The 19,754-nt window shown below is 30.8% G+C and overlaps 1 protein-coding gene and 1 long non-coding RNA gene across 5 annotated transcripts in view; one reads left to right on the forward strand and one right to left on the reverse strand.

Moving 5' to 3' along the window:
- Positions 1 to 19,754, reverse strand: part of LOC149031942 (uncharacterized) — a 298,098-nt gene that overhangs the window by 202,865 nt on the left and 75,479 nt on the right. The window lies entirely within an intron of this gene.
- The window catches only part of GABA-B-R2 (gamma-aminobutyric acid type B receptor subunit 2), a 579,685-nt gene continuing 563,337 nt past the window's right edge, over positions 3,407 to 19,754 (forward strand). For 2 of the 4 annotated variants that reach the window (XM_089174269.1, XM_089174272.1), the window contains exon 1: positions 3,407 to 4,651. The gene's annotated coding sequence lies outside the window, so the exon portion shown is untranslated. The remainder of the gene's footprint in view (positions 4,652 to 19,754) is intronic. The other 2 variants (XM_089174271.1, XM_089174270.1) reach the window with 2 other exon arrangements.

The raw sequence follows: 19,754 nt of genomic DNA on the forward strand, positions 1-19,754 counted from the left end.
ACTTCTTTAGAATGGGGGTGATTTGAAAAAATGAAACGCGGCGATGCAGCGCTGCGATGTAGCGGAGAGATGCAGGGCGGCGATGAAACGGCCACGATACTAAGTAAGAAGAGAAAAAGAGACAAACATATAGAATTGAGACTTCGAGAAAATGAGACTAGGCTATACAGTTTTTCCTATTCTCAGTCTCCTCTATGCGTTGCTTCGTAGTCCCCACTCCTGGCTACTAAGCTTTGTATATGTGTGTGTTTGTGTGCGACTGCATACTACGAAGCGTGAACTCATATCATCTCGAAAACGAACCGACGGTCGAAATAAAGAAAGAAGGTGTATGGTCTGCTTTGTAAGTTGTTAAGTTGTGTAAAACTGTGTGAATCTGGAAGGTTCTCGAGCAATGCCGATGCTTTGTTTAATGCATCAGACCGGACGTTTTGGAAAATTCGAGAACCACGTGCAGATGGATATAAAGGAGCGAGTATTGAGTCGTCATGAGTAGTCGCCAGTCGTCATCAGTCGTTGTTCGTCGTCATTCAGTTGAAACAGTTCAGTTGCGTATATCGGTTATTATCATAAGATTGTGAAGCCTTTATTGTATCTTTTCGAATACTTATTTTAAATATATTTTATCAGTAGGATTAAACTAGGTGTACATTAACCTAGCACCTCTACACTAAACTCAATCCTACATGTATACATATATATTTGTTTCTATCTATGGCTATCGCATTCAGCATTCTATTTTAATTGATACAATTTGGAAAGTGATAGTTTTTGTCAGCTACCCCCATTCCAAGATCATACAGGTGCCCTTTGATATATATGGTAACAATATTATAATAAATAAAACCTACAATTATTTTACTCTTAATACTATGCATTCGTCTCTTTTTCTCGAAGCTTGATTTTTTCATTTCTGTGTTTTTATTATAAATATCCAAAGACATGTTTTGTAATTATAATATTTGCGTATTTAGGAAATTTATACTAATTTTTCAATAAAATAGAAAAATTTTTAAATAGAAGAAACTGGACACGTGATACTAACAAATAAACCTTATTTGCTATTATTAATATTTCCAATAAAAATACAACTATATAACTTATTTTAGAGATATAGAAAAAAAATTTTTTAAACATTTTTAAAATTATAAAATAAAACAACGGAAATGAAAAAAAGATTTTAGAATCGTTGTTATTCAAAACTCGATGAAACGAAAAAAATACGACCAAAATTGTTCCGTTTTTTTAAAGGCATCTAAAAGTACTATTTGCAACAACAAAAATACTTGTGTGTGCTGACCAATGATAAAGATATCACAAATTCACAGAAAGACTATCATATACCTGAGTTACAAAAAAGGATGTTTTATATTTACTTAAGTTAGGACGGAGTATATTTCTGACGACAAACATTCCACAATTTTTTTTTCTATCTATGGCTATCGCATTCGGCATTCTATCGTAATTGATACAATTGGAAAAGTGACAGTTTTTGTCATCTACCCCTAGATCATAGCGGTGCCCTTTGATATATATGGTAACAATATTATAATAAATAAATTCTACAATTATCTTATTCTTGATGCTATGCATTCGTCTCATTCTCTCGAAACTTTATTTTTTAAAGGTTTCATTTTTAACACGTGTGATTTGCACACATGTTTTAGTAGCCAAAATTGACTGACAGTCATTTGACCCGAAAAGATTAGAATAATGTTTAAATACATTTATTGTATTCCAACCCGATGACCTCATTTTTTTTAATCATCGATTTTTAACCAACGCAAATAAGCGTCCATCTAAGGACAAAGGTTGAGTACCATTGTTATAGTGGGTAGAAACAACCCGAAGTAAGATTTAGCCATCACTCTTGAACATTGAAAGACACTTTAAGGAAGGCGTTAATATATCCCATTTTTTTTGTGTTTTGTGAGAAAAATTACGATTGCATCAAATTTTATCACGTTATTGTTAGAAAAGTCTATAAATCATATTGAATTAATAAATAAAAATGAATTAATAATGAATAACAAACAAACATATTGGGGTACTCTAGTCTAAAGAGATAATTTCTGCTTTTTTAGGGCTTAATAACAAAAACTATTATTTATGTTTTTTCTATTCATTTTTTTACCATTTATTTATTGATATTTTAAAAATATACAACAAAAATTGTACACATAAGAAATGAAATATGGCCATGGAAAGAAAAAGTGATCTGCCGGTTGACACGATTTTACGCTTTGTGTTTACTTGAAACGAAAAAAAAAATTTTATTTAAAAAGGTTGTCATTACGGCAAATAGTAAAAATAAAAATTTTGCAATATTCGTAGTTCCTAATATAAAATAACATATATTGAAGGTACATGCCAACTTTGAAGTCGATTGGATAAATAGAACTTGAGATATCATGTTGACTAGTTTGAAAAAAAACGTTCTAGTTCGAGAAAAACGCATTTAAAGTTTTGATGCGGGCCGATACGACACTTGATCCTATTGTATAATAATGGCTATAACTCTTTGTAAATTTTCAAAATTTTTTAATTTCTTTTTAGGAAGATATTTTTATAAGTATAATAAGACCTTTTATACTTTCAGAAAAAAACAAAAATTCTAGACTAGATTATCCTCTTAAGATCAATAAAATCAATATCGTCTATTAAATACTATTTGTTCTCATTTTTCTTCGATAAGTCTAAATAATCTTATGAGACGTAAAAAAGAGTATTGTATAATAGAGATGAACACGTTCCAAGCAAGCCACCTTTCGCAAGTTATATCAGTTGTGTACTTGAACGTAAGTGAGTAGGTGGTATACTGCGGAAGCTCGAGAGTTGGGAAGTAGAGCGAACGTGGAGGTCAATGGTGTGTCTCGTAAACGATCAAAAGGGGCAAACAAACGAGCACGAGAGAGAGAGAGAGAGAGAGAGAGAGAGAGAGAGAGAGAATAAGAGGGTAGAATAGGGTGGGGTACTATGTAGTGGGGAGACTTATTTCAGTATCGACGTGAAAAAAATACATACGATTACACGAATTTGACCAGTTAGATACAAGATAACTCAATCATCTTGGAGATATATATGTAGAAGGAAGGAAATATGTATTAAAATACAGAGTATATGTTCGATTGTAAATCGTAGATAATATTTATCGTTATTCATTGTTTTTTCCCTTCTCTTAATTTGACGCATGGTAGTCAGTTGCGTTGTCGTCGACGTTCCGTATCCGGGTATTCTGTTGTAACGGCGTTTCTCGAAGACAAAGCTCGCGGTGGCGCTCGTGTAGGTCGAGCGCGTTGTTGGAGGGCTGGCTCGTTCGAGGTGTTGCAGTAGTGGGGTAACATGGTTTCCTCATGGTGGGGATAACGCGAACCTCGGAGGGTGTCATCGACGACGGTGCTCGGCAGTTTACCGAATGGCCGCATGAGCGCGCTGCTGCGCAGGACCAAACCCTCATTCTGGTTGCATCCAACGCGACGCGACGTGGGGTTCGGTCTTATTCATCTTACGTCCCGTTTCAACATTATCCTCCTCCTTGTAGTATAGTCAATCGTGTTTCGTGTTTCGTGTTTCGTGTTTTTGTGTATAATAATCCAACTTAATTCGTGAAGTTAGTCGGTGAATCAAGACAAATTTCATTTAAATTATTTTATTATATTATTAATACTATAATTATTATCATATTCTAATCATTATTACTATAATTATTTTATCATTATTATCATTATATCAGTTTCAAACACAAGAAAATTTAATTATTTCCTTTTTCTCGACGTTTTTCTCCTTTTCTTTTTTTCCTCCGCTTGTAATAAAACGCTCGATCACAGTACGTGAGAGTATTTATAAAGAAGTAAATCTAAAAAACAACCAATTGCTTGTCTGCCACTGACCCGTTTCTTTTTTTAGCAACAATCTTCAATTTACCGTTGACACTTTTGTAAAGAAAGAAAAAAAAAAAGAAAAAGAATACACACTAAAAGCTGTTTTTCCAAGGTTCTAAACGTATATCTGTGGTAAAGTTCGGGTCGATGTAACCGAACCGAGCGTTTCTCTTTCCCCTCTCTCTCTCTCTCTCTTCCTCTTTTTTTCTATCTTATTGAGATCCTCCTTCATCTCTCTTCCTATCCTCCACCCTCTTTTTTCTTCCTATGAAAAATTCTATTTTCGTTGTTTCTGTTCCTATTTCTTTGTCTTAAAGTTTATTTGTTCAAAGCTGCGTGCAAATATACAGAAATAGATCGGTTTTAAAAAAGAAAGAAATAAAAAAAGAAAGATCGAGGTGGTGGTGCGCGCGCTTAAGAGAAGGAAAGGACGAAGCACACGGCCGCGGCCGCGGCCGCGGCCACCGCATTCGACCGGACCAACCAGTCCGCCCGCAGCAACCCCGCGATGATGACCGAGTTTTATGTGAAGTTATAAGTGACGACCTAATCGTGCGCTCTTATACGCACAATTTTCAAATTAAATAGCTAAAGAGAGAGGGTAAGAAAACAAAAAGATATAGAGAGATGTGATTACGAGTGATCGTCACTTTCGAAATGCCATGAATTCAAACATTCCACGATATCAACCTTCTTACCATGGATTCTGCGACTAAATTAACCGAGAAAAGAGAAACAACGTGCTGGAGAGCTTATCACGTGCCTGACATGTAAGTGATTTTTTCTTTAATTTTTTTTAAATTTTATTTTTATTTCTTTTTTGTGATTAGTACAATACTCGAATCGTTTCTCATTGTTAAACCTTCGATTAAGCAACAATAGCAGGCAGTACACTGGCATGGATATTTATTTATTAATTTACCAATTGTTTAGGATATTTAAGGTTAGTTGTATTAAATTGGGTAATTAGACTTACATTGATACTGTCTTATCGTTGAACTTTGGATTGATTTATAAGATTTAAGAATGAATCTTTTAAGATAATGATATTTTTAGATAGGAAATGTTTCTTTCATATGGAGTTAAAACACTGTTGTATTTCATATTGTCCGTATTAATAGGTAGTAAATATAATTTTTAATGTTAGAAATGGTTTTTATTGTAACTATTTGAAATGTTGACTTATTTTCTTAATATTAGGTCCTTTTTTACATTCAATAACATTTTAATGAACAAGAAAAATATTTAGACTTATTAAGCTTCATAATTAACAAAAAACGTAGAGGATCAAGTTTCTTTCATATTTGGAATTGAAACGTGATATAACTCCTATTATATATATAGACCTTAGCTGTTTTAAAGCTATTATTTTAACAATCCATGCCGTTTAAAAGTGAATTAGTTATATTGTTATACCTTTTGATTTAATAAAGATATTTAAATTAATCAATGCAAATTAATTAATTAATTAATATGAATGTCGTCGTACATTCGTACGTCGTAGTCGGTTGTACAATTCAATAAATTTTAATACAATATCTGATATTTTTTTTTTGTATTTTTCGATAATCCACATTTTATAAAATTATCACGGCTCATATAAAAATTCATGAATTTAAAATATATGTATGTTACGAAGAATATTTATTTATGATTTAATAATGTACCCTTTTTTAATAATATTTTTTCGCAACTTTGATTTTTAAATATTTTTCGAAAGGCATACTTGTGTACGGTGAAATGAAAAATTGATTTTATCATTCGATTAGGGAAATTCGTAGATGAAGAAGGAGAGTATTATTCGTAAATAAGTTTCAAACGTAACGTTCGTAATCTTTTAAATCGCTAGCACAAGCGTTAGGAAAAAACTTTGTTCTTCTAAGATTGTCATAAGGGGTTACGGGCAACTTATTGCACCGTAATATATTGACGTTTTTGTGTGTACGTGCAGGTCGCTTTGTGAATTATTATACACGTTCTAATCGAATTTGTAAAAGTGTATCGCTCTTTTTTTCTGTCTTTTACCTTGTTTCTTCCTATTTTATTATTTTTAGATGTTAGACTGTACTTATATTCTCAATAACTGGTTTTTCATTTAAATAATATATTTATATGCTCAATTACGTAATACAGTAGACTTGCGTATAACATGAGTTTTGATAGCGTGTATTTCTATAACATTTCACACACACAAAGATATTGCGAATACTATTTTCATATAATATGATTTTTCGTACTGTATGTTAAATAATAAAATATAGAAATTCGCCTTATTTAAAAATTAAATTGAGTATTTAATTGTTGCTTTCATCGCTTTCGATTCTGCTATTTTGTAATTGTTTTTTATATTTTTTACCAATATGTTATCTATAAAAATTAGCGAAATAGATTAATTTTCTCAACATTTATATCGAATTCATATTTTCTCATGAACTAACTGTAAATTATTCCAAGGCAAATATATATTTCCTATAGCATGAATTCATAGAATACGTTATATTATATTTTATTATCTACAATATTACCCATATTATACAGTAGTCTATTGTAATTCAGTTCTGCAGTACTTGTTATTTGAAACTCGAATAAACTTGTCGCATTATGTCTTATGTTAGTTGATTTTCATTGTCGTTAAACATTGGCAAGAAATTTAAGTTCATACATTTAATATGTTTTTAGAAATTTTTCTTTTTTTTCTCAAGTTATTTTCATTGTAAAATCTCTAACATTGTAAGTAGTCAGGAGTTGACGATTACTTTCTTCTATTTTTTTTTAACTTATGTTTATTCGTGGAAAGAAGTGTAAGAAAGATTTGAGATTAGACGAGAGAGAGGAGATTAGAACACGCGAAGTTCTTTTGTTCCTATGAAAAAAAAAAAAAAAATTAAACTTTTCTTTCTTTCTTTTTCTCTAGCTATGTCATTTTCGAAGTGAAAAATATTCGACGTAGGTCGATCGAAAGGTCGGCGCTTCTTTCTCAAAGGGTAGCTTTTATCATGAACATCAGTCTGGGAAGGTCGGTGTCATTAATTAGAGATTAAAGAAATGGCTTAGAAGAAGGGGCCGAAAGAAGGGGAGGGTTAGAATGGAGAGCGGTATCGATTAGTTTTTTAGAATAAATTCTATTTTATCGAAAGCTAGAAGAAGAACTTATTGTTATCTAAAGAATTTTATATTAAGTTGATGTGAGCATCGTCGAACAAAGATATATGTACTATGTATGTACGTGTATGTATAAATTATAAAAATTTATTCAGTGCTTTGATATTAGATTCATTGCATCAAAACTGCAATTTTTTTCATCAAGGAATTTGACAGTTGTCCGAAAGATAGACCAAAGTCATCGAAAATAATGGAAACTATTTCAAAGAATAAAGGATGTATCATTATTTTATAAATAAATACTATATTTGGTAAAAAGTACCGAATTAATCCTTAAATCTAATATAAATTATTATCATGATTGCAATCAAATTTACTATTATTTCTAAGAGGTAAATCCAAGAAAAGTTGAGAATATTATAAAACAAGTAAAATAATCTAAAATAACACAAGATAAGGGGAGATAAGAAAACTAAATTTGAAATGCTGCTTTATTTCTTAATTGTATTATTTACTTAATAATAATTATTTATTTATAAATTAGAGATATGCAGAAAAGTATACGGAAAAAATAAAAAATCAGAGAACCTAAGGAGTATAATTAAATGCTTATAAAGAGGATAAAAAATGTAAAGAAAGAAGAAAAGGGGGAGTGTTGAACGACAGTTTACTTGATCGATACTTTGTTAAATATCGTTTAATGTATTCGTTTAATAAATGCTGTTGGGGATGAGGTAATGCGATAGTAAGATTTTTCACTCGTTTTGGTAACAAAAAGCTTGATATAAATTGCATAAGATCTCTTGTTGTAATTAATTGCTGATTCAGGAGGATCTCTTTACTTGTTATGACTACTGTATTATAAACTTTTTTTACTATGATTGATTTGTCGCTTTACTTGGTATTTCATTAGATTTTGTATAATTTATTCGATGATTTGTGTGACACTAATCCACCGCTAGATTTTATTCGAAACTTGCTGCCTTTGTATACCTTGGAGAAAACTCCAATTCCCTATCTAAAAGTAACGAAGGTTTAATTTTAAATTGTTAGAAAATTTTGATTAACCAATAGCTAGCAAGTTCACTTCCACAATATCTTATTGAAAAGAACTAATGTCTTTTGGTTAAGCTTTAAGAACTACCTCATAGTGTGTATGTATTTTAATGCTTCAAATAAAATCGAAAGATATTTATAGCACCTTTGAATTTTAGTAGATTAGATGCGATAGAATCATAATTTAGGTATAAAATTGATCGAAGAATTATATCAATATGGTTTGGTTCGTTTGTTTGTTTTGTCTATTACTTTTTTGGAATTTTCTGTTAGTTTATGGTTTCGAAATTTCAGAAAAAGTTTGCTTTTAGTATATCGAAGATACAATGGCTTAGTCATAGATGAAGACTGAATAATCATACTGCCTTTTGCTATTTCTTGTATTTTACGTTTTGATGTAACAGAGAGGTAATATAAATGTTTAAAAAAGTATGCCAATACATAAATGTGGACATTAAAACCGTATTTATTTTGTGATACATTAGATTTGTTTTTAACCGTTTCGTTGGCATGGAAGAGTTATCTCGCGAAGACGAAACTGCTTTTACAAGGTCACAAACGAGTTATCTCGCAACGAAGAAACTGCTAGTACAAGATCACAGACGTATTAGCCGCGCTGCGGTACCGTTCGTGTATTGCCACAGGCATATTTTGTGTGCTCCATTATTAGATTAAGAACTTTTATTCGGGAAAGCAGTAATTTTGGTAAGAGTATATAATAAACCTTGTATGACAATTGACCTTGTACAAGTAGTTTCGTCGTTGTGGGATAACTCGTCTGTGACCTTGTACAAGCAGTTTCGTCGTCGCGAGATAACACGTCCATGCCAACGAAGCGGTTAACTTGATTCTTTTCTCTCAGGTATACGATATAAACGACTTTTTCATCAATTAACACGTTAAGCGCCACGCCGAATTTCAATGCCTTTCCGTTCAAGCCACGGTCAGCTGTCAGGCGGGCACTGTCGGGCCGCTCGCCGTTAGGCGAACCAGAGTATAGATAGATGTTAGGTAACGTAACTCGGGTTGAGGACCTTGGCTTGTCTTCGCATGTTTAAATCTTCACTTGTAGATAATTGCACTCGTGAGAATGACATTTTCCAATTGCAATAAATATTGTTTATACATTTTATAAACAGACGCTTCTTATTTTATTTCACATGTTTTTATATCCAAATTTATTACACCCCTTTGGCGAGGGAAGGAACTAAATGTACTTTTTCGCCAACATTAGAAGGGTTCACCTACCAATATCGCATAATTTACATGTTCAGTCTCACAAGTACGCAAGGACCGACACACGCGCCGCAATAGAAGAACAAAAAGTCTGCCGTCGGTCCCTAGGGACCAGCGTGGCCTGAACGAAAAGTCTAGCGTCGGTCCCTAAGTACTGATATGGCGCTTAACGTGTTAAGGACATCAGAAAGTGAACATACAAATGGAACTACTGTTATTTGCAGATGACCCTACAACAACAGTATAGAATATAATAGATCTGTAAAGTAAACTGTAAACTCTGCTTAGCTGAGTACGTTAAAATGAATAACTTAAAAGTAAATATAAATAAGACAAATTAATGATTTTTCAAAAGGTGAGAATGAAAGTACAATGATGCAGTGTTCGAAATAATGAAGAGTTCGGAGTACAAATGAGTAATAGTTCTTTATATACATATATGTATGATTATTCATACAGCAAACTATACAGAATATTATTTCGGAAGGAATTTATATAATGTATTTTATCATTATATGAATAAGCATCATTTTGTATTATATATTACAATATAATTATTTTTAACACAATATTTTTTCCCTATTTTATACTGTTTTTTTGGTACATTATTTATTGTATGTTTTATATTAGGGGTACCGAAAAGTAATCAAAATTTCTTCTATGAGTACAATCACATTTAGTTTGTATCAATAAAAAATCGAAGGACTTTTTAAAAAGGGAATTGAACAATTTCCTTTACTTAAGCCAAAAAGTGTTAGAAAATGATGAAAAAATTGTTTATTGATTAGCATTTAAAATTTTTTTAATAAATAAATGTTTCTCGCCAGCAAGAAAAATTTTGATTATTTTTCGGTCCCCCTAATTCTTACGTACTACACATACACGTACAAACAACCGAGGATAAACGGCAATTTCATATGTGTGTGTGTTACTAACAACAGTATTCGATTCTGTGCTTGAACTTTAGCCTTAGTTAACGAGTACATGCTTGACCTCTCGATAAATGTAATTAACCGATAGTACTTCTTATAGCATAATAAGCTGCAGATGTTGTTAGAGAGCAAGTTTGTTCATTGTATTGCAAACTGTAGTTACAATAATTAGATTATTCTTTCTTTCTCTTTTTTTCTTTCTATTATTATTAGTAAATTACATATTCGCAAAATTTTATCAATATCAATAGCAAGTTTCTGTAAAATACATACTTGTTTATTGTGTATGCATTTTAGTTTTTTTTGTATATATAAATAATTACACTTATTCGTATAGATATATATAGAAAACAGATGGTTTTTCAGAATAGGATATTTTCTATATGTTGATACTTTTTATAATATTCTCTTAAAAATTCTTTGATGTGTCTTCAACAGTGATAATCAATCGCGAAAACACGAAAAATAGGCTACCCAGTGTGAATGACAGTAAACAAATAAAGATTATTAGTAGGTATGGCCTTGAAGAAGGTCTCATTTATATATAGTTTACTTTTCGAACAATGTGTGTGTTGACAATGGAGATGGCGTCTTACAGAAAAACATTCTTTAAAAGCAATCCTTCTAAAAAGACCACTTATGTGCAAATAGGGTAAACACACGGCTCATAACTCAATGTAACATAGATGGTCTAAAAATTTGTTTGAGATATTTTATATTCTGTTTCTTTTACACTAAATTTGGTAACTAACACTCGATATGTATGTTGGTTGAGTAATATTTTTTGTTATTTAATGCCACGGATGTAATATGATGGATGGATATATCGCAAAATTTTATTTTAAATGAAAATATTCAGAACACATTTAGCGGTCTTACAAAGTTCTTGAAATTATCCCGCTAAATAACTAGGTAATCCGAAACGATGCACTGATACTGGCATAGTTCATAAATAAGTCCTTTAGAGAACTACAATTGTTTTTGAAGTAAAAACTTCTTTAGAATAGGAAGTGATTTGAAAAGAAATGGGTGGTTCAGGCAACGAACCGGTAGATGGTGAGGCAACGGAGCCTGTATACGGATAGATATACGGAGCGACGGGCCGCTATGCAAGGGCCACGATTTTTATTGCTTGAATTTGGAAAAGTGTACTTTTTATCAGCTATTCCACCCAGAGACCATACCGGTGATCTTTATTATATATGGCAATAATATTATAATAAATAAATCCTACAATTATCTTACTCTTGAAACTATGTATTCGTTTCATTCTTTCGAAACTTAGATTTTTAAAGGTTTCACTTCTAATACGTGTGATCTGCACACATGTTTTTTTTTTTATATAAATTAAACTACACAATTTTTAAGTAATATGTGAAAAATTAAATTACACTTTTTCGAAAAGAAGAAAAATTATTTTTTTTTAAAGCAGCCATATATTGTCAAAGTCAAAAGATCTGGAAAGTAGTGCAGACAAAAATAGGTTACACTATGTATGACACTTGGTGCATCCTATAAAGTGTTAGGGAACATTTTTTGTAATGTTTCCATGGGTATATATAATATTTTACGTGACGTTTCTATTTTTGTGTCAAGTTACATATTCTTTGAACTTTCTCGATTAATTATCAATCATTATGAAAGTTACAATAAAATTTTTTCTCAAAAAAATCGGAACGAAAGATAAAAATTCAAAAGAAACTGTTCTGAATAATTTTTAATAAAGATTTGTGTGTATATCGTATATCTTATTTTGTATGTGTTCTATCTGTAAAAAAGTTATGAAAATTACTGGTGCAGAAAAGATACAGTAAATTTTCTTAATCGAAATTAATATTCGACGAAACGGCATAAAAGCCCAAAAAAAAAATTAGTCGTAAAAAGCAAAAATCTATAAATAATAAAGATGTATCATATTTCGAGCGTTATTTTACTTTCCTTGCTTTTTTCCAAGATAAATTTCAGAACACCTAATCCTCAATGGCCTGTTAATAACGCACATGTGAAGTGTAATTTGATTCTTGCTAAAGAACTAAATTGTGTCCGGTGAAATTCCCGGAAATTCGCACCTTCTGATATACGCACATAAGTATATATATAATATGTTACTATTTTTCGTAAATTTTAGTAATTCACGACATAACTACACCGATTAAGTGAAGTATGAAGTAAGGTAGAATTAAGTACTTCGATAAATTGTAAGTAATACATGAATTCGCGAATTGAGAGCAGTTAAAGTATAAATTAAGATTTGATCTGTTTTTAAAGTTTGCTTTTCTTTCTACAACAATGCTCATAGTTATTCGTTCTTATTTCTTCGTATACTTTGAAAATAAATTTTCTGTTAATCACACTTTTCTATTGACTTTGAATGTACCACGTTCAAACGTATTTGGATTATAGTTCGTAAAAATGGACTTGATCCAGAAAAACTTTACTGAAAAATTGAAAGCTTTACCGGTCAGTGATTACAATGCACGTATGTCATCAAAGAAATATTAGAAGTTACAGAAAAAGTAAAATATGTTTCAATTCCTGATCGAAAGAAACCAATGGATTTTTAGTTGTTGAAGCACTATAATGTAATTCGAGTTCAAGTTATTAAAAAATTCATTTTCCTGTCACAGAACATTAAATAAGATATTACGTGATTCAAAGAAGAATTGTGTGAAGTGCTGTATAATACATATTATAGTAAGTAAAATGTGCGGCAACAAGTAATTTTCCACCGATAGTGGAAACTACCGCTATTTCATATAATATCCAGTTATTTTATAAAATAAGTAGGTTAAATATGTGATAAAATTCTTTCTATATGATTTTTTTAAATTATTTAGTTATTTTATGAAATTATAAGTTATTTTACAAATTAACTGAATTATGTACTTTTATAATACATATGTTACGGACAATGTGTATAACGTAGGCATTTTCCGAAATGCCCGGACATTCTATTATGGGAATATGGTAAAAGTGATAGTAAAGAATAAAAATTAAAGTAATGTTTTATTTAGATTATACAAATATAATGTTACAAATCTATTAGCTAGAACTGATTCGAACTGAAATGACTCCTTATACAACGGATCGCTTTTCTTTTATATTTTTCTCTGTCGTTCCCAAACATAAAATTTAGATTGTTCTTTTAATTTCAATATACGAACGGATTTGTGGTGCGACGAAACATTAGACGATAGACTTGAAACACATTCATTTTTGTCTAGAGAAATGATTTTTTTCATCCTACAGTATATAATACCTACGTTAAACTGGCAATGTGTATAATAAGCAGGTATTTCACAAATGACTCGGACATTTCATATTATGCCAACGATTCATTAATCAATATGTTGAATTCATAGTTTGTTAATTTAAGCTATTGTAAGGGAATGTAAGTGAACAGATCATAAAAATTTAATAATGTTTATACAATTTTAGTAACATGTTTCGGTTAATCTCTAAAATATGCTTCAGTAGTATGCTCAGAACATGGTGGTTGGAGGAGTGATCTTTAAGAGGAAGAGCAGCTAAATTTTTAACAGAAACCGAGCACCACGCTTATCTTTATAGTAACAATAATAGAATATATTTTTTATTATTAATGATTAAATTCATGTCTTTTTCTATATTACCTTCTTCTGCCCCTATAATATAGAAGCCTGAAAGATTAAATTTTTATAATTAGGCGGTCGAAAAACGTGCGTGCCACGTGTATGTGCATTAGGATAGGTCAAAAAAATCAATTATTTTTTTTTTACAAGTGCCACGAATAAATGGGTTGCTAGACATCTTAAAAAAATTCTCACCAAATATGAGCTCTTAATTTTAATAGGAAGATCCTCCGCATCGAAGTTTTTTATTTTTTTTCAGTCCAATAAATTAAAATTCATACCTTATTATTTATTGATTGTACAGAAAAATGTTCTGGAAGAATTTTGTATCAAAATTTAATGCTCTACAAAAAAGGAATCTTATATTTTTTCCGTAAACCTCACCATTTGAATGATATTGAAGATTTAAATTTGATTATTTTAAGACAAATTTCATTTTTGTTTATGAATTTTATAACTCGACAATAAATAACTATTATAAAATGCGCAATACAAATTTTTGTAGGAAATTAACTGCTGTAGAAAAATGGTGTCTTATATTTTGGCGATTAAATTAAGCGTTCAAAAGATATTGAGAGACAGAAATCAGTACACATGAAAGTTTGATGATGAATATCTTTTGAATGCTTAATTTAATCGCCAAAGCATAAGACACCATTTTTATAGAGCAGTTAATTTCCTACAAAATTTTGTATTGTGCACTTTTTAATAGTCATTGATTGTGGAGTTATAAAATTCATAAACAAAAATGAAATTTGTCTTAAAATAATCAAATTTAAATCTTCAATATCATTCGAATGGTGAGGTTTACAGAAAAAATATAAGATACCTTTTTTTGTAGAGCATTAAATTTTGATACAAAATTCTTCTAGAACATTCTTCTGTACAATCAATTAATGATGGGGTATGAATTTTATTCTATTGGACAGAAAAAAAAATAAAAAATTGCGATGCGGAGGACCTTCCTATTAAAATTAAGAGCTCATATTTGGTGAGAATTTTTTTGAGATGTCTAGCAACCCATTTTTCCGTGGCACTTGTAAAAAAAAAATAATTGATTTTTTTGACCCACTCTAATGTGCATAGTATAGAAAGTAAAGATCATTTCATGATCATACGAATATAAATCTTTCGTGATTTGTTTCACCTCCAAGAGTGTTCGGTACCAAATCATTGGTAGACGATAACTTATATTTAGTTATTTTTTTTATATATTCAATTTCATTTGAAGAAAACCATATCATAAGTTTATGTTAGCAAATATCATAAAATACAATAGGCAGCAGGTATAAGGTACTGTTTACCTAAAACATTAAGAATTTCTAAAAGGCCATAAATTTCCAAAATATCTCAATGATCAAAGAAACATATAGTGTGATGAAAACCCTTTAAACCGTGTCGGGCCTTTTGAAGATTACTGATTCATATCTAAGCACGTACGATATCATAAAAAGAAATAACATTCTAGATCACGTTTCTCTATGCATTGTTTCCCTTTCCCAAAAACATAAGATTTTCCTTTGGGAGATTCTGGTAGGTGGACCCTCCTACTATTGGTTAATAAATTGCATTAAACCCCTTCCCTTTCCAAAGGGGTGTAACTAATTCAGGTATAAAAACATGTGAAATCAAGTAAGATTCACTGTTCGTAATGCATACGTTCTGTTCATAATATATACTCTCTTTGTCCATTATACATTTTTGTGTTATACATTTTACACATCATACGTCTATACAGTCCACATTAAACAATTGTAACATAGTCGCCAAAGACTTAAGTTAATAAATCATTGTTGACTAAAGAAGTGCTTTTAGTATACTACAAAACCACTCACACTGTATTAGTTTACCGTCGTGAGACTTTCCGTGCAACTCGCATATAATTGCATCTTAAAAACGGTACGCTAGTTTGAAACGGATTCGCGTCAGCATAACATATAGTGCGCGCGAACAAAAAGCTTAAGATCACTTTGCTCTTCTCCGCCTCGTGCTTTAAATACACCCTACTAAAGCATATTTTGAAGATTGACCGAAATATATTACTGACATTGTGGACAAATTTCTTAATTTCCTTGGTTTTTTTCACTTACAGGAGCTTACAAATATTTCCTTTCCCCTCCCATGTTCTAAACAAATGGAAGCATATATTCTAAATTCTCTGGACACTCTAGAAATTGGCCGGGCAATGTACAAAAGACATGCTCAAAATATATATTCTTGGATTCTCAACATTGACCATAATATATACGTAGATATATATACGTAGAGTGTATATATACGTAGAGTGAATTTCTTCAAAGGCAATTTAACGGAGACTACATTCCGTTTCAAAAAGAGAAATAACATGAGGAGCAGTAGGAGTTATGTCATAGCTATACAAAGACGTAATCGGCCTGGTTTTGCGATACAAGCATGTTTCACTGAAGTTTTATTTCTCTCGAGAACTGCCATTAAGATAACAAACATTTATTTAAGCCAAGTGTTCATTACATACTACTATTAAGACCAAGATAAAGAAAAAGAAAGAGAGAGATCTTCCTTCGCACTGCCGAGGGTTACATGTTACGGACTTTTCAATGGGATGAAATTAAAAACTCGGCTTTTTAGTGGATGAGACCATACATACAGGTTGCATGAGTTTTACATGGAAACCCAGCTTACTCTACTCTATTTCGTTTTTTTTTTTTTATAAGAGATTGTGCGAGTCATTAGCGTAACAATAGTGAATCATATCTACTTTTTTTGGATTAACTGACGACTTCGACACAATAATGAGTAAAAAAATGTTACAAGAATATGATGATAATTGTGAAGGAAGATTAAAGTAGTGTTCAATCGAGAAGACTTTTAATGGAATATTAAGATTAGTGACTATGACTCTTATTTTTAAATCTATTTTCTTCAGGACTTCATAGTAATTATACAATTCAAATAAAAATAAGAAAAAAAGTAATTTCTTTTGAAGTATCAAGATAACGTGTAATCCTTTAAAAAATGGAAAAATCAAATTTTTACTTGATTTGGTTTAAAGTTTGCTTGAATTTTGATAGATCACGCAGCTGATTAAGGAAATAAATGATTAAAGGATCTGATAATTAAATTTTCTTAAAATATAAAACTGATTTAATTCCAGAAAAAGCAATTATTAAAAGATTTTTATACTATTTTAATTTCATCAAAAATGAAAAAAAGCAATTTTAATATTATTTAAAGATAGAAGCTCGTAGTCCAGTTTTTATGCAACTAAAATGAAAAGAATGAAAAAACAAGTATAACCTATCTTGTTCATCATTATTATTATCACATAATTATTATCATTGATACTAGTCGCAGTTGCTGAATGTTTCTTGCCTTTTCGCGGATTTTCGAAATTTATTTATAGAGCGTGAAAATCATAAATCACTCGGAAGACGCGACCCCGTGGACGATTTCCGTTCGATTAAGTTTGTCCTATCGGTGAAAAATTCAAGCTCACGGTATGTATTCCACACAGTGAGTATATATATATTAGGGTGGGTCAAAAAAATGACTTTTTCTTTTTTTTTCAAGTGCCACGCAAGAATGGGTTGCTAGACACCTTAAAACAATTCTTACCCAATATGAGCTCTTAATTTTAATAGGAAGATCCTCTGCATCGCAGTTTTTTATTTTTTTTTCAGTCCAATAGAATAAAATTAATACCTCATCATTAATTGATTGTACAGAAAAATGTTCTGGAAGAATTTTGTATCAAAATTTAATGCTCTACAAAAAAAGGTATCTTATATTTTTTCTGTAAACCTCACCATTCGAATGATATTGAAGATTTAAATTTGATTATTTTAAGACAAATTTCATTTTTGTTTATGAATTTTATAACTCGACAATAAATAACTATTATAAAATGCGCAATACAAATTTTTGTAGGAAATTAACTGCTGTAGAAAAATGGTGTCTTATATTTTGGCGATTAAATTAAGCGTTCAAAAGATATTTAGAGACAGAAATCAGTACACATGAAAGTTTGATGATGAATATCTTTTGAATGCTTAATTTAATCGCCAGAGCATAAGACACCATTTTTATAGAGCAGTTAATTTCCTACAAAATTTTGTATTGTGCACTTTTTAATAGTCATTGATTGTGGAGTTATAAAATTCTTAAACAAAAATGAAATTTGTCTAAAAATCATCAAATTTAAATCTTTAATATCATTCAAATGGTGAGGTTTACGGAAAAAATATAAGATTCCTTTTTTGTAGAGCATTAAATTTCCTACAAAATTCTTCCAAAACATTTTTCTGTACAATCAATAAATAATGAGGTATGAATTTTAATCTATTGGACTGAAAAAAAATAAAAAACTGCGATGCAGAGGATCTTCCTATTAAAATTAAGAGCTCATATTGGGTAAGAATTGTTTTAAGGTGTCTAGGAACCCATTTTTGCATGGCACTTGAAAAAAAAAGAAAAAGTCATTTTTTTAACCCACCCTAATATATATGTAAGGGTGAGAGAAAGACGAAGAGTGCGAGTGTATGGTTTGCGTGAAAACAATTGATGAATGTGAAAGATGTGTAAGAGTATGCAGCGATATGGGTATGAGTGTGAGTGCACGCAGCGATATGGGTATAAGTGTGAGTGCGTGCAGCGGTATGAATATGAGTGTGTCTAGCAAGAAAGAAAAGCGAACGTGCACCCCGAAGTCTCTCGAATATTCCCGAACCGGAAATCGGGAAGAGGTCTTTTGTTTAATCGGTCGGGAATAGTCTGGAGATTTCGAGAATGATTAACGGAAGTGATTGGGACCATTGGTGGGGTGAATGAGTATATAAGCGCCGCGATGAAGGCGATCGGGGCCTTAATTCGGTGCGACTATTTGTGAGTGAAAGAGTGTAATACGAGTGAACTTAAGATTCCTAACTATTGTTACTTACTTTTCTTTTCTTTTCTATCTCTTTATTATTAAATTAAAACCTTAATAATTAAATATTTGTTCTATTATAATAAATATTTTTATTTAAATTCAAGAAATCTTACATATATATCATACATACAGGGTGTCTTAGATTTTTCCGATATCTCTGTTTTTTTAAAAATCTATTTACTTTTATTTCGCGTATTATGAACACCTAGTATAGACATATATATACATATATTATATATAGGTATATGTACAGACATATATGTAGTTACATACAGTTCGGATTAAGTCTTCATCACTTGCAAAAAAACAGATGGGTTGCATAGGGGTTACAAGAGGGTGGAGATAGATAGGATAGGGTCGTTCGTTCAGAACTGACCTCAGTAAAAGAGTATATTACGAGTTGGCGAGGCCAGCGTGACGGTTTAAAGTTCTTTGCTCTAAGTCTACAGTACTGATGTCATTATCTCAAGAAACTTAAGACGTACCTTCCAATTTCGATAAGATTTTCGAGAGGGTCCCTTTCGGCTTGTAACCACCATCATATAGTTTTTTTCTTACAGACAGAGACATTTATTTTGAGAAACGTTATCCTTCGCCGAACGGAAGATGATCCTCCAAACTAGTTCTATGTATATGTGTATACACGCAGGGTAACTGCACCTAATATAGAACAGTACCTAATGTGGAACGCTGCAATATCTATATAAGTGAAGAACAATGCGAAATATTTTGTTTTTAAGTAGAAGAAAATCATATTAACGTTTGAACTTTTTTGAAAATATTATTTGTTATACTCGGTTATCTATGAATAATAATGTAGAGAATTATAAATCGATTTAATAAAAGTAATATTTACGAATTAGAAATTAATTGGTTTTGAATTTGTTCTTTTTTATTTATTAAATAAAACAAATTAAATAAAGAGTAGTAATAATCAATTTTCTACGTTTTACGTTTCATATTTCAATGAGTACATACATGGCGGATCGGCCAAGTAGTATAGGTTTTAATTTAGAAATACCAATAAATG

Source organism: Polistes dominula, unplaced genomic scaffold (assembly GCF_049000335.1).
Source record: "Polistes dominula isolate Pdom_NZ unplaced genomic scaffold, Pdom_raw_medaka contig_168, whole genome shotgun sequence".
Lineage (NCBI taxonomy): Eukaryota > Metazoa > Arthropoda > Insecta > Hymenoptera > Vespidae > Polistes > Polistes dominula.